The sequence below is a fragment of the Callithrix jacchus genome, chromosome 15 (assembly GCF_049354715.1).
Source record: "Callithrix jacchus isolate 240 chromosome 15, calJac240_pri, whole genome shotgun sequence".
Lineage (NCBI taxonomy): Eukaryota > Metazoa > Chordata > Mammalia > Primates > Cebidae > Callithrix > Callithrix jacchus.
This window is the reverse complement of record NC_133516.1, coordinates 95,179,717-95,187,114: the sequence shown is the minus strand read 5'-3', so window position 1 is coordinate 95,187,114 and position 7,398 is coordinate 95,179,717. Positions and strand designations below refer to the sequence as shown.

At 32.6% G+C, this 7,398-nt stretch overlaps 1 pseudogene; it reads right to left on the bottom strand.

Annotated features, from left to right (window-relative positions):
* Nucleotides 1-6,168: 6,168 nt before the first annotated feature.
* Nucleotides 6,169-6,722, bottom strand: LOC100404706 (ras-related protein Rap-1b-like; annotated as a pseudogene).
* Between the last annotated feature and the right edge of the window lie 676 nt (nucleotides 6,723-7,398).

Genomic DNA, 7,398 nt, shown 5'->3' with positions numbered 1-7,398 from the left:
ACAGAATCCCTGGACTCTAATCTCATCATCTTTAATTATTGTCTTCCCAGCATTTCAAGACTGTCATACTATTTGCCAGGATTTTTATCAGCATTTTGACTGATTTCTTGGCTTCCTTATTTGTGCAATTTTAAAATTTTAGTAATATCCTGGGGTGGGAAAGGGGTTCCTCAGACAGCTGAATTTAATAGAGCTCCCTTTTCTTATTTGGAAAGATGATGCTAAAACTTTTTTTTTTTTGAGATCAAGAAACTATTATTATATCTCTGTTGGCTTCTCTGTTTCTTAATACACATCTTTTGTCCCTTTGAAAAGAATTTTCAGTTTTCCTGCCACTCAGAATTGCCCATTGCTCTAAAAGTCCAAGCAGCTGTTGAATATATTCACATATTAGTGTGTTCACATTTTTCTTTATGTTATTGTTAATGTGACAATTCTCTAAGTTATTTTTTTAAATGTTATTTGTTTTTTTAAAGTCGTCACTGTCTACTGTGTTGTTCTCTGCATTAGTCCATTGCAAGCTACTAGTCTGTATTAAGTTGCAGATGACTGACACTCTCATGCTGATTGAAATATGCATGAAATGAGTAAGTGTATTCATCATAGAGCTTAATAACTTTGAGTAGTTTTTAAAATATTGCCTTTTGCTGCCATGAAAATAGAAATGAAATGTCAACCATCTATAAATTAGTAACATTTTTACTACTGTATTTTTTTTTTGAGATTCTTACTCTACATTTTTAAAATTGGAACTTTATGGGCTAGAACTCTGCAAAACTCCCTTTTATCTTAAAAAAAAGAAAGGATAACCTGGGAAGTCCTTAATGAAAAATCTTTCTACTGGCAGTAAAAAAAGTAAGTTTAGAAAAACATAATCTAGAGAAATGAATGTTTTAAAGGTTAATATAGGAAAAAGTTTAATTGGGGTTGTTTGTGCACTATTAGTCTAATTTTACCTTAGTTAAATTTTCCCTGAAAATAGATTATATTTTATTCCAGTTTTAAAACTTATAATATTGTCCTTCCCTCCAATTTAATACAGTTTTAGTATTTCAGAAAATCAGAAAATTTTACTTATAAAAATTATTTATTTACAAATTAGAAGTAAATAATCTTCATTTAAAATAGTGAAAATCAAAATAAATGTCTTCTTGCCTTTTTGCCAATGTTTTCTTTTTTTCTTCAATTGAAAATGTTATTTATCATTTGGACATGGTTGGATTTTTTAGGGTCTGACTCTGTATGGATCATTTCTGAATTCAGCTATTGTCATAAAACAAAGATAGGATACACATAGATTTAAATAAAATTCATAATTAACTTACCACTTTTTAATTGGAAAAATGTTAAAATTATAATTCTGAAGTTATTTTCCCAAAAAACTTAAAAATTAGAAATAAATATTTGCTTCTTGTAAACAAGTAATGTTTGAATGTTTTTGGCATGTCCACAGAGCATCATAATGTCTGGAATGTAAAAGGATACGCACACCTAGTATACAACAAATGCTACAAAAAGAGGTTGAATGACGGAAAAATTTTAAGTAGATTGTTCAGGAATGGCTGTATTTAAAAAGTAATCTTTAATTTGGGCCTTATAGGATGTGTAGGCTTTTAAGGTGCTCCATTAGAGTCGATAAGGCAAAGAAATATAGAGAAAATAGGACTGGCATCTAATCTCAGTGTGAGTAATCTAACTTTACATAAATGCTGAAGATGAGTTTAAAAAATCATTGTTAGATAGAACCAGAAAAAAGAGAATGCAAATCAGATTATTGAAGAACTTTACTGCCAGACAAAGGTAGATAATGCAGAATGTAGAAAATAAACTATAGGAACTAAGCAGATGAGTATAATTATGAAGGAAAAGAAAATGGCTAGATATATTGTATAAGACAGTTACAAACTTGAAGATATGAGATTAGGCCTACTAGTTAAAACATTATAATATATTTAAGATAAGTGGTTCTAAGTTCTGAGAACCTAAAGCCATGCCATGACAATGAAAAGGGAATCCTGTGATATGAACATTTTAAACTAATAATATGTCAGTAATCTTGAATTAACTTGATAACTAATTTAGTCTAAGAGACCAGACAATGAAGAGTCAAAGATTAAGATTTTAGGCTTATCTTTCTGGAAAAATAATGCAGAGATATAGTCATAAAAGTAGGAGAATGAGTAGAAAAATCGAATTTTGATCAGTTGGTGAAGGAATCAGGTAAGAGATTGAAACTTGTGCAATCAGCTTTGATGGTCTGGCAGGATATGTAAATGGATATGATAACTAGTCCTATGCTCACTTAGGAGAGATTGTTGAGGTGTGAGAGGTTATATTTTAACTCTGACACATAGCTGGATACTATAGATTGGAGAATCATGGATTATCAGTGAATCGTGGATAAAAAAAAGTGTGAAGAAAGGACCAGGGAGGAGACATATATTCCTGTGAAAGAAGATTTGATAGAATAGGTGAATAAGGAGAATTCAGAATATGGAATGCGAAAAATGAGGTCAATTTCCTGTTTCATTTTAGTTAAAAGAAAAAAAGGGAATCAGTATCTTCTCAGCAGAGCCTTAAAATAAATTGCCTTCCTTGACTTAAAGTCACTTGGTGAAAATCAGTTTCAGCTGGCCAGAAGAAGGAGCGTCTTAGAATTTGATGTGTAACCAAATCACCTACTCATGTATTTGCATGAATGTTATTTACAGATAACATATTTAATGTTTAGCTTACCACAAACATATGTCAGTGGTTTTTTAAAAGTCTTTTACTCACATGACTTTCTTTTGAATAATAACATTTGTGTATTGCCTGGGGTCACACAGTAAGCCCATGAAATAAGACATGAAGCATCATTGCTATATCCTTTCTTTTCTTAAATTACTAATAGGAAAATCCCTAGCTGCGCTTAAAGGCCACTAAGGTAACATGTAGATATTTCTTCTGAAGCATAAAGGTTAAGAAAAAATGTATTTCCCAGGAAGTTATAAACAAAATTAGGACCTTATAAGTAAGTTCTAACAATCATGTTCCTGCTGAAACCCGTAAAGCTAAGTGTCTTTCAAGTCATATAATATCCTTTCTAAATCTTCTAGAGCACACATATCATTGTACCATTTGGCAATCTCGAAACCAGATGGGGATCAATGTTTTCAGTGTGGTACATTATACTTTGCTATTATAGAAACCCAAGATAAATGTTTCTGCAACCAATTTAAAGAGAATCCATTATGCAAATATAAGAATACCTGCATAAAATCCTTGATGTTACAGTTTAGCATCATGTATTAAGCTTGTTTTAATGACTTCCCAAGATAAGTTTGTTCAAACAAGGGGAAAATAAAATATAATCAACTTGCATTAGCCATTGTAGTAAGAGGAAACAGTGGCATTTAAATCTCCAGAATTTATCTTTTAAAATTATATTTGTTCTGAATATAATCAAGGTTGGATTAACCAAAGAATCAATAGAGAGTGTGCTAAGTTTTGATGAAAAGACATTTCTCTCTGTGTGTGGCTTTCTGGCACATTTTTTCCCCTAAAATGTCTGCATATTATATTGATGTAAATATAAATATGAGTATAAATAAACATACATATAGATGTAAATGGTATTAGTATGTATTTGTATGTAGGCATATGCACAGACACCCAAACACGCAGACACACACATGCACATACACAGAAATATTTCTTATATCTACCTTCTTGTGGCTAATTAAAATTATGTATTCTTCCTCTATTGTGTTATTCCAGGGTAGATATATTAAGGTGTGTATTAATTTTTGAAATAACATAATATGTTAATAGATTCCTAGTCCTCAAAGTTAGAAACAGAAAATTTAGAGAAACACAAAGTTTTTAGTTTCTAGAATAAGTGTTAAATGGGAGCTTGTGTTATTGGCTCTGATTCAACTCTAGAGATGCCAGTTGGAAACCTCAGAGGCCACTTCTTTGCTGGCCTTCATTCTCCCCACAGCACACAACCAGGAGGAGCCCCAAAACTCTGTAAGATTCTGGCAATATCCTAATGTTTCCCTAACATGAGCAGCTTCACAACCGTTATCTGCCTTGGTTCTATCAGCACAAATAGCATTGCACCCTTTGCCTCTGTTTCTGATCATTCATTCATCTTCACAAGGAAATAGAAGACTTTAATCCTTTCCTCATATTCAGAAACCCTCACCACACTGCCTTTTCTGTTTCATCGCTCACCTCTCTTGAGTACCTGAAACCTCCTACTCTGCCTAACAGAATCATTAACAACCCCTAAGTAATTTATATCTTTTGAGAAAGTTCTCCTACATTCCTCTTCCATGAAAAAATTGTCTTTCCTGTCCAGAGATGCACAAATGGTTGTTTTGTCACCCATACTTTAAAATATTAAATCACTACCCTTTATCTCAAAATCTTCTAACAATCCTTAAGCACGTTCTGGTATTCCTAGGATCTTTAAGTTTCTTGTTGACTGTATTTCTCCATTAGCACTGATACTGTCTTTCTTGGTGTTTCTAATATTCATGTAGATAATTCAACCAATGCCTTGTATATTAAGCATCATGTTCTCTTCTCTTCCAGTGACTTTTATGAATCTCATCAAACTTACTCTATTTTAACTTCACTGGCCTCCTTTTTTGTCCCTGGGACGCTCCAGGCATGCTCGCACCATAGAAATCTCTACATACTATTCTTTCTGTCCAATGTGGCTTCAGTCTTTGAAAGTCTTAGTCCATTTGTCACCTTCTCAGTGAGTCATCCCCTCTTCAATTTAAAACTAAATACTCACTTCTCCCTGCACTCCTTATCTTCCTTCTTTGATTTATCTTTTCTCTTATTACCCTTCTCTCCAACTGATATACTGTGTATTTTACTTATTCATTTTATCCATCTATATTATTCTTAGTCTGACACACACTTTAAAAAATAGCCTCCACAAAGGCAGATAATTTTCTCTTCCCTTCTTTGTTGTATCTTCAATGTCTAGAAGAGTTCTTGGCATTTGGAGTTTCACAGATAAGAATTATTATAAATACTTTTTATTTATAAATAGTAACCACTTCATACTACCATTGACTTAAAACAGACTGTTAATGTATTTACTAGTTGATTTATTAATGAATCCATTTATTAAGCATGCACATTTATCTTACTTTGTGAATAATACATTCATCGAAGAAGTCTTTGAAAAGTTGTTTAAAGTAGACAACTTAAAGGATAAACCTCAGCCTGTTACTGTCTTTTCAGTGTAATCATAAATCAAAATTTATAATCAGGGCAGAATGAGCACATAGTGCTCAACAGAGCCAATAACATCTTCCAAACACCAATTGAAATGACAAAAAAAACCTCAATAAGGTATCATATTTTAATGCATTCTTCACTTTTCTAAAAAACTATAAAAACATCCAAATGAAAACCAACTAAATTACAACGTTTCTTTATAATGATTAAATAACCTAGTCCAACAAATACTATAGTTTAATGTGAAGGAAAACTTTCTACTTTTTGTATTACCAAGAAGGTATGAGTTCTTATAGAAAGATAAATAGAATTATAAATGTATTAGCACTTACTATAAATCGTCCACTAGGTAAACAAAAAGCAAACATATAGTAAGAGATTCAAAAAGTACAGACATTTCCTTCCCAACAGATAGGAAAGGCAACATCTTTAATCTAAGATATTATACTGATAGGACTACCATATTTTAAAGACAAAATTACTGACTTTATAATTTTTAATTTATAATTAACTTTATAATTGACTTTATAATTTTTTTAAAAAGTAGTAAAACTATGTACCTGTGTTAATCAAAGTGCTCATTTTGTACAATACAATGGCAAAGACCTTGAATTTATTTTTAAAAATGACAATAGGCTACAAGTATTAAAGAAAGAAAGTTATCTGGAGTAGTCTTTTTAGGGGTTCTTTGGACTTCTTTTATTATGCTAAATTAGTGGTGCTTTTACAATTTACATGATTGTACTCTTCAATACAAAGTAGGGGGCATGTTAAAGAATACAGCACACCATTTTCGTACATTTACCACGTTGGTGGATGAAGAATGTCTCTAAGATGTTGGTAGGTTTAAGAAAGTTGGAATGCACTGTTAAATTGGGCGACAGTTCTTCAGACCTAGCTCAGAGCTGCAAGGCAGTTAGTATATTAAACCAGCTGACATGACTTTTTGCAAACCTTTCTGGGCACTGGAGTTTTTCTGTTAATTTGTTGCACTAGGTCATAAAATAGCTAATTAACATTTATTTGTAATTTTGAAGAAGATTATAAGAATGCAGTGTTGGTCGACTGTCTTGCTAGATGTTGACCTTGTTCCTTTTCTACAACTCTTTCATCTTCCCAGTCACAATCATTACTGACCAGAATCATTAGAACATCATCAATGTCTTTAACTTGAAGAACCTTTTCTCTTAGATATTGGGAATCATAAAATGTGGACTGTGCTATGATGAAATAAACTAATGCAAAGCCTTGTTTAGTGTTTGCAGGTACACATCCCTCATTGCTGCAGATTTTTCTGTTTTTGTGGTATCCAAGACTTCAAGCATACACTATTGTGCATCTACTTCAAGTTGCTTTCTATAAGAGTCTTCTATCACAGGGTCATAATTTTCAACATAATATTCTTGGACAAATTGTAAAGGCAGAGCTGACATTCCAATGGCTCCCGAGCCAAGGACGACTAGGTTATACTCATGCATGATGAAACTTGTCAAAAACCTAATGCCTCCCATCCTGTCACTGGGTCCCCACAGCCAGTTTCATCCTGTGCTCCCTCTTGGTGGTGCCACTGTGGTCCTGTCACTGCAGCCCCTCTGGCTGGTTTACATGCTTGGCTCTGCAAGTCTCAAGATTTCTAGAAAATTTTAATGGGTGTGAAAAGAAAGAAATGTTTGTTTCTACTTTGTTTTCACATCTTCCTACTTTTGATTAAATTGTATCTCTATACTGAGATATAATTTAAGATATAATTTTGGTATTTATATATCTTTCTTATCTATTTGTAATATTTTTCTCATTTTTGCATTCTGCCATTGAGATTTCTGTCTGCCAAAAACTAAAATTCCGAGCCTGATAAAGCTCTGAAAAGTGTTTATGATACTTAGTTCCCTTTAAGTTAAAAGAAACAACGAAGTAACATTAACACTTTCTACCTCTTTGTTCAAGATTTCCTAATATATGCCTCAGGGCCAGTGTATTTTACTACTCAGACTCAGAGAAGCCTTGAATCCAGAGAGGACTTATCATCATTTGGGTGAATGGGCCCCATAAAAGACTGAGATAGTAAGTGCTGGGCTTAAGGTAACACAGCAGCGATGGGAGTTTTAAAGCAATCGTCACTCCTTCTGAAATATTTCTGTTCACATAACTCACAGA